The 8,707-nt window shown below is 41.6% G+C and overlaps 1 long non-coding RNA gene across 1 annotated transcript; it reads left to right on the forward strand.

The window, feature by feature from the left end:
- Positions 1–626: 626 nt before the first annotated feature.
- LOC311236542 lies at positions 627–8,257 on the forward strand. The gene is made up of 7 exons (XR_014620219.1): positions 627–732; positions 1,617–1,646; positions 1,818–1,872; positions 2,121–2,205; positions 2,644–2,717; positions 3,484–3,609; positions 8,061–8,257. It is a non-coding gene; the product is annotated as an uncharacterized lncRNA (long non-coding RNA).
- Positions 8,258–8,707: the final 450 nt, after the last annotated feature.

Here is an 8,707-nt window from a genome sequence, read left to right on the forward strand (position 1 = left end):
GCTCGATCAGCTTGTCCACCAGTCTGGTGATGGGGACTATGGTGTTGAACGCTGAGCTGTATGAACAACAGTCTCACATAGCCCCCCTTCTGACGGTCAAGGTGAGAGAGGGTGCTGTGCAGTACCTGGGAGACCGCGTCGTCAGTGGACCTGTTTGAACTGTATGCAAATTGCATAGGGTCCATATCACTGGGGAGGGAGGCACAAATGTGGTCCTTGACCAGCCTCTCGAAACATTTCATGACCACAGAGGTGAGTGCCACCGGTCTGTAGTAATAACTGTGAATTGAACTTGCATTGCTGCACTATAGTCCATCCGTTGCAAGTCAACGCCCCCCCCCCCCTCCATCCATTAACTCAACTGGACTGTCACTGTAATATTTATGTACAGTTGTACAGTGTCCCCCACCCACCCCTCCTACCCAACCCCCCCACCCACCCAACCACCTCCAATGTACAGTCAGATTGGTTATTTTTGGTTGAGGTTGAAAAAGCTATGTTGATTCAATATTTAATTACAGATACCATTTCAACATTTGAAAAACTGTCGTTGAATCAATTTAGTAGATTCCCCCTCCCCTCCTCCCCCTCCCCTCCCCTTCGAGAGGGTATAGTCCTAAGCAACTCGCGAGACCTAGAAGATCTCACGGGACTTGAGGTATTCAAACACTTTGGCGCGATGGATGGTGTCTTCACTGACTGCTTGACAAATAGTCTGAGCCAAACTCCTTGGTAAGTCATTGACAATATTATGTATTATGCCATTCACATACCATAATCTTGCTGTCATCGTTTGACTACATGCTACTTTGTGAATTATTACCGTGGTGGCAACTAGTAGGCTAGAACGAAGCTTGTTAGCATTATTAGCTAACATGCTAGATGGTACTTAACTGGTAAGTGAGTTCTTATGGGAATAGTATGATTCTGTTCAGATACCATCACCGGGCTGTTATCGTTTGACTAAATGTTATCTCTGTGCCGTGGCAAATAGTTTGGAGCTTGTTTGAGCAAATAGTGATGCATATTATTATAGCTACTAACGTTAGCTAGCTATCATGCTAGCTAACGTTATTCTGCCATTTTGTTTCGTGATTAAAATGTACGTTTTTAATAGTTACATAAGCATTGTTGTAACTAGTGTTAACAAATACTTTATTATAGTTCAATTGTGTTAAACTTGGGACACAGCCATGGCTCTATTTTATTTCGTTTTGTATGTGAGGCATTTTAGCTTGCAGTTGTTGTGTTGCATTGTGGGTCTTCAGCACAAAGTAATCCCTTGCTGAGGGTAAGATGGTTTTCTGTCTGCTCAGACTCAGAATACTTAATTAACATGATCTGTGCTTCATAAAAAAACAGATATTATTTATCTGGTTTTGGTTATTTTGCACAGTAAATACTTATTCAGGCCTACCTGCAATTCAGAATTTAATCCAGCAGGGCGGCAGTGATGTTCATTCTGCCTTTTGTTATATATAAAAAATGGGGCTTTGAAAGACTGACATATTTGAACTTCTAGCTCCTGCTACTCTAAACATATATATATATAATATACACAGTCTTGATAAATTGCATACAAGGTTTTTTGAATATTTTGATCGTCTTCTTTTTAGAATTCGCTGGCAATCATCGCCGCTATCAAGGTGAGTTAACTAACACATTCTCAAATCATGTTTTGTTTTTACCACCAGACATGCGCTAGGTATATGGAGCTAGGTACACTTGCTACTGTAGGTTATATGGTGCTCATTGATAACTACTTTGATGGTGCTTATTTTTTCCTTATTTTGTTAATTATGTTGCTCTTTCTCTAGGAATGCCAATGTATAACTCCAGCCCCTATTACCACACTGCCATTGATTCAGCTCAGTAAGTATTATCTTTCAATTCAATATTGTCTGTCTCTCTCACCCCACTTCAAACTTCACACCTTTATCTGTGTTTTCATCTCTGTCTTTCTGTCTCTCTCACCTCGACCCCCTCCACTTCACACAACACCTACATTGCCAAAGCCTTTGTCATTTGATGACACAGCAGTGCTATGTCTGTCTCTCCCTCTATCTCCGTCTCCCTCTCTCACTGGCATAACATTTTTATTGTCGTATTCAATATTTCAGAGATTCTTCGCCAGAGGAACTTGAAGCCATTCCTGAATTACCACCAGAGACCAGCAGTTGCACGCAGGCAGAGACTGCCTGTAGCGTGAGTTGAATTTTATACACAAGTTCACTGGTGTTTATTCTTATATAAAACGTCTCTAAAGACGTATGTTTACCTTTGCATTGATTGGCGGATTTTTGACTGAAGACATTGGATCTTTCCTGCTCTCCCATCCAAGTCCCAGGTTGTAATGACGTAATCATGACACTTAGTTGATTTTGAGTAGACAATTACTCGTTGCATCTGGGCTCATAGTCATAGCCATATAGGAATGACCGCTACACCGTCGCGCCAATAGCGGCCGAGGGAGGGAGAGTTAAGCGATTTCTTTGTCATTCAGACAGATTCTCCTATCTGCACCTATCTGACACGTATAGCCACTGATGGTGGAGAAGTGCTGTCCAATTAGCCATTTTGGGGAAATTCAGGCATAAAATAATATTCTGTTGTGTGTCACTGTCAAACAATCCAATATTTCAGAGATTCTTCGCCAGTTGCGGGAAGTATGTCACCACCTGAAGACGCAGACCACCACCTGAAGCCCATGTAGAATTGTGAGTTGAATTTTATACATGATAGATCAGTGGTTCTCAAACTTTTTACACCAAGTACCACCTGAGAATGTAGCTGGCTCTCCAAGTACCACCATATGACCGGTGTTAAAATACAGTCTATTCAGCTATGCACAGTTCACGCAGGAGGCAAATGTATTCCTAATACCATTATTTATTGTTAACTTTTGTCAGACACAGCCACAATGTACAAAGGGATAGCACTAGAACTAGCAAACGCGTCCACACAACTCATACAATGCAAGGGCATTGAGAACATAATAACTAACATTCTCACATAGCAAGTGAGAAAATTAAGAACAACTGTATTTCAGCAAATGTACTTAATCTCTATCTCTCTCTCTCTCTCTCTCTCTCTCTCTCTCTCTCTCTCTCTCTCTCTCTCTCACACAGCAAGCAATTGTCCATCATTCTCTCTCTCTCTCTCTCTCTCACACACACGCACACACACACACACACACACACACACACACAATTATTTTGTTACAAAAACTTAATTTCCTGCATTCTGGTGCAGGACTTTTTGAAATTTGACCCTTTAAATGCCAGTTTGTGTGATGGCATCACAAATTATTGTTAAAATAAACACACAAAGTAAAATATGTTCAATAGGATAGGAGCCCCGCATTTAGTGATCTAGGAGGCAAGTATTTTGTAATAAGATCAGATAGATAGAGCAATCACAAAATAAAGAAATGAGGCTCATCGTGCTCGCAAGCCACTGTCTAAAGTCTAATTGTGTTCTCAGAGGGATGACACTGGTGATCTACACCTCTACCAGAGGCCAGCAGCCAGAGGGGGACCCTGCTGACCACAAGGCCATCTGAATCATCCTATGCTGAATTGACATGGATGGCATCTCCCTTAAGCTGATGTGAGTATAACTTCCATGTACAAACACAAACACACCCACTCTATCTATATCTCTCTTCTAGGACATGTCATCATCATCAAACCTTTATTTAATTCTTGGGAGAACAGTAGGGTTGTAAAAAAAAGTGTAAACATCTTCAAATCATTATTAACACATCCACGCTGTAAAGGGTTATTGCCCGCCATGCTTTGACCGCCAGATCTCGCAAGTAGGGTCGAGCTGCAGACTCGGAGCCTCGGTCCAGATTGGAACTTCCGCTCGGAGCCTCGGTCCAGATTGGAACTTCCGCCCTGCCACAGGACTATTACTCCTGTGACAGGGCAATGCGCTGATTGGCGGAAAGTACGGAAGTATCTCGAAGTACGTCTGACGTATCTCGAATTACGTCTGACGTTTCTCTACGTTAGCGAACATTAAACGTTGTATTCATAAAATAATATAAATTCAGCAGCATGGGGAGGGCCGGGGGGAGGGGAGGTACAGGTAGTAGAAGACATAGAGGTACAGGTCACATAATTATAGTACAGTGGAGAAGTAAAAATAGAATAAAAAGGCAGTGGAAACAATATACAATATTATTAACTCTAATAATAACACGCCTCGCGGGCTCATTATAATACGAGAGCCGTGGGTCTGCATTGTATAGAGCGGATCCCCCGGCCGTATTCAAGCGCTGGAGCGCTTTGCGATGGATCAAACTGTATTAATATAGTAGTAATAATAGTAGTTGGCTAGTTGCGCGCTTCTGGCCACCTCCCGCAGTGCGCGCATACACACATACTGTCTGTAGCCTATACAGTACGTGCAAAATTAGTTGTCAAGAGCCAATCGCACAGGTTGCCTCATCTCATCTGGCTCTGCAAATAGATCTAGAGTCTGAATATCATATATAGCCTTCTGATGATCTCTCTCTCTCTCTCTCTCTCTCTCTCTCGTCTCAAATCCATTCTGAGAACGGAATGCAGTGCCCGCGACGAGGGTCTTGATTGATTGATTGATTGATTGATTGATTGATTGATTGAAAATTGTATTAACAGATCATGCTGGACCTACAAAACAGTACAGTACTGTTTCTCATTCCTGTACTGTTGTTTATACTCTGCTCCTGTGTTGTAACCCAACCCCCTCCAATGTACAGTAAATGACCAAGTATGGTTTTGTCAATATTCCAATGTACAGTTTTGCTTGTACAGTTGCACAGTGTCCCCCACCCACCCACCCCTCCTACCCGACCCCCCCCCCCCCAAGGCGAAAGTCTTTCTCTGGTCTGCATCCCCTTAACAATTGTGTGTATTGAGCTGTACTGTACTGTACCCATTCTGCAATCTGTTAATAAAATGTTCAATCAAGAATGGAGTGATTGACAGTGTCAAAGGCCTTTTGTAGGTCCAGCATGATCTGTTAATACAATTTTCAATCAATCAATCAATCAATCAATCAATCAAGACCCGCGTCGCAGGCACTGCATTCCGTTCTCAGAATGGATTTGAGAGAGATCATCAGCAGGCTATATATGATATTCAGACTCTAGATCTATTTGCAGAGCCAGATGAGATGAGGCAACCTGTGCGATTGGCTCTTGACAACTAATTTTGCACGTACTGTATAGCTACAGACAGTATGTGTGTATGCGCGCACTGCGGGAGGTGGCCAGAAGCGCGCAACTAGCCAACTACTATTATTACTACTATATTAATACAGTTTTATCCATGGCAAAGCGCTCCAGCGCTTGAATACGGCCGGGGGATCCGCTCTATACAATGCAGACCCACGGCTCTCGTATTATAATGAGCCTGCGAGGCGTGTTATTATTAGAGTTAATAATATTGTATATTGTTTCCACTGCCTTTTTATTCTATTTTTACTTCTCCACTGTACTATAATTATGTGACCTGTACCTCTATGTCTTCTACTACCTGTACCTCCCCTCCCCCCGGCCCTCCCCATGCTGCTGAATTTATATTATTTTATGAATACAACGTTTAATGTTCGCTAACGTAGAGAAACGTCAGACATAATTCGAGATACGTCAGACGTACTTCGAGATACTTCCGTACTTTCCGCCAATCAGCGCATTGCCCTGTCACAGGAGTAATAGTCCTGTGGCAGGGCGGAAGTTCCAATCTGGACCGAGGCTCCGAGTCTGCAGCTGGACCCTATTGGATCTCGCTGTACAGCGTTATTGAGATCAATATTGAATTTTTTCGCCATGGCATTCAAAATTCATATATACACCCATGGCCGCCTAGTTATAGTTGAAAGTGGGGGTGCAAGATTCTTTTTTATTCTTTTTTTTTATTTTATTTTTTTTACATTTAATGAACACCTGTATGTGCAATTTCCTGCAATATAGAGCCTTCAATCTTGACCAAAATAAAGCTGCTCTTTTCACTATAAAACTCAGTTTATATTGCAGTATGATAGCTATAATAATAATAACTTCACTGCGAGGGCTCTTTTAGCTAACGCTAGCTAGGCACGTATGATAGCCAATTACTATTATAATAATAATAATAATAATAACTTTCCCATCCTCCCAAAGCCCCTCCGGCCCCGTTCACATCCGCAGCGGCAGTACCAACAACAACAACAATTAATTGACGCTATCAATAGCCCCAGTGAGCGCGGCGGCTGGCTGAATGAATGAATGAAAACTTTATTTAACAGATTGCAGAATGGGTACAATACAGTACGGTTCAATACACACAATTGTTAAGGTGATGCAGACCAGAGAAAGACGTTTGTCTTGTTTACATCAGGGTCCATAGCCCCTTTCGTGACTGTGCTGCACCGAGTGAATCCACAGTCACTTGCTCCTCAATGGGAAACCAACCTAGATTTACCCTGAAGGACTGGTTCTGGCCGAACCGTTCGTTATACAAGTATCACAGAGACATTACAAATGTGCTCACAGTTGCACGAGGGTTTCGGACAGAGATACGGGATGGTGCGCAGGCGCTGTGATCACCCAACGGCGGAAATAATGCCGCTTTGAGCAGTTTATAAAAAAATATTAAAAATATTTATTAGCAACGCCGAGCTTTCAAACCATCCCGTATCTCTGTCCGAACATATACAGAAATAAATACAGTAAAAACATACATGACATCATGACATTTATGGCATAGGGACATACATGACATACAGGTATATACTGTAGTACTGTTACATTTGTGACATATACGATATGCAAATAATATACAGTACTGTTACCCAGAGATCCTAACAGAAAATATTATATATATATGATGGGGATGAGACTGTACATTAGGAGGAGGGGGGGGGGGGTGGACATTTACGGTGGCCAGTTTCGAATTGCAGTCTCCCGTAGGTGCTCTTTAAGAGCGGTTTTGAATGTGGGCAGGGGTAAAGTGGGTTTTAGGAGTGAGGTTAAGCAGTAGTCTGACCAGTTTGTTTTGTGATGTTTGTAATCTTGTTTTTAGTGCCTTTGAGGTGCTTTGGTACCATGAGGTGCAGGCATAGTCGTAGTACCCTTGAATGAGTACTGAGAGTACCCATGATTTTTGCCATTTTGTTATCGTGAAATTGGTATTAAATTTAATTCTGATTGGCATTAAAAAGTCTTAAAGCCTTAAATCTGACTGGGCTAAACCCTGGTTATTTTCAGCCCAATTTATTCATTTCACTGCAAACCATCTGATCAATATATCACCCATACTACATAAAGCATTTACTGACGATCACGTAATTATAAACGCCGCCCCCCCCCCCTTTCCTCCGTGCATGATGACGCATAACGTATACGATCATATACAGTTGAATTTTTTAATATAGCGTGTCTAGGGAATAAACGGCAATCGATGCATTTAGGTCTATAACTCACGTTCTAGGAATTACTACAGGAAATGATAAAACATACTTATATTCTAGAAGGTATTTTTGTATGAATGAAAAAGTATAACGTTCCTACATCCTGAACAATAGATAATCGATGTTGAATGCAGGCATTAAAGTGTTCCGTCTCAAGACGGATTTCCGTCAATTTGATTGGGGAGATCCGTCAATTTGATTCGCAGTCTAACGGAATTGACTACCTGGTATAATATGATTTGTAGATGCATACAGATTGAAACAAAATTGAGCCAATCAGAGGCGCCAAATATCATGAAAAGGGAATTTTTTCTACCGAGGCGGCGCCAAGCAGTCATCACTCAGGGACTCGAGTGGTTGCAGCTGGAGGCTATTGGGCGAGTGACATTTGCGAGGTCTGTCCGCCACATGGCAGGGTAACAAAATAGTTGTGTCCCCTGCTGTGGTTGTGAGTATAGTATACGTTTATTAGCTTAACTCCGTAGCAACATCACACAGGTGTATCTGTAGACAGTCTCCTCCCCACCGTATATATCTTTTTTCCTACCACCCACCCCCTCCTAATGTACAGTCCCGGACTTTCCAGTGAATCATAGTGTCCTTTTTTTTCATTTTCCCAGATGCACCATGCACCAAGGATCCAGCTGATTACTGCCAATCTGGAGGATTGTTCCTTATCTGCTCTTCACTTGTGCCACTGATTCATTGACCTTTTGTGGTGTGGTATGTTTTGATTTTTACTTAGTAATACACTGTATAGTTGGGATTCTGAATTAAACAGTATAATGTTCACATATATTATGGAGCCCCCAGGGGTCGGGAGAATATTGTGGAAAACAATATAAAACTGAAATGGTAAAGCTAAAAAACTGTAGACCTGACCACAACCCCCTCGGTTCAACAGCACAATATGTTGCTTTCTCCGCTTTTAAAAGTTGAAATCATCTGATGACATTGAAGGGATAGTTCAGAATTGTGGACATAAAGTTTAATTTACTACTTGGCCATTATGTTATGTTCAATGGACTGCACTTATATAGCAATAGCGCTTTTATCCAAAGCGCGTATGGCCTCTCATTCACCTATTCACACACATTCACACACCAATGGTGGCAGCTGCCATGCATATTGATCCATAAATAGTGTTTAGATTGTACTTCTATAGGTTTTTAACTTTACATACTGTATTTAAACATTATATTTGAACAAACACTGCAAGCTAAAGTTTTAAATCATTTGAATCTGTTTTATACAGCACACTTGCTTC

This window comes from Notolepis coatsorum (assembly GCF_963971535.1).
Source record: "Notolepis coatsorum genome assembly, chromosome: 11".
Lineage (NCBI taxonomy): Eukaryota > Metazoa > Chordata > Actinopteri > Aulopiformes > Paralepididae > Notolepis > Notolepis coatsorum.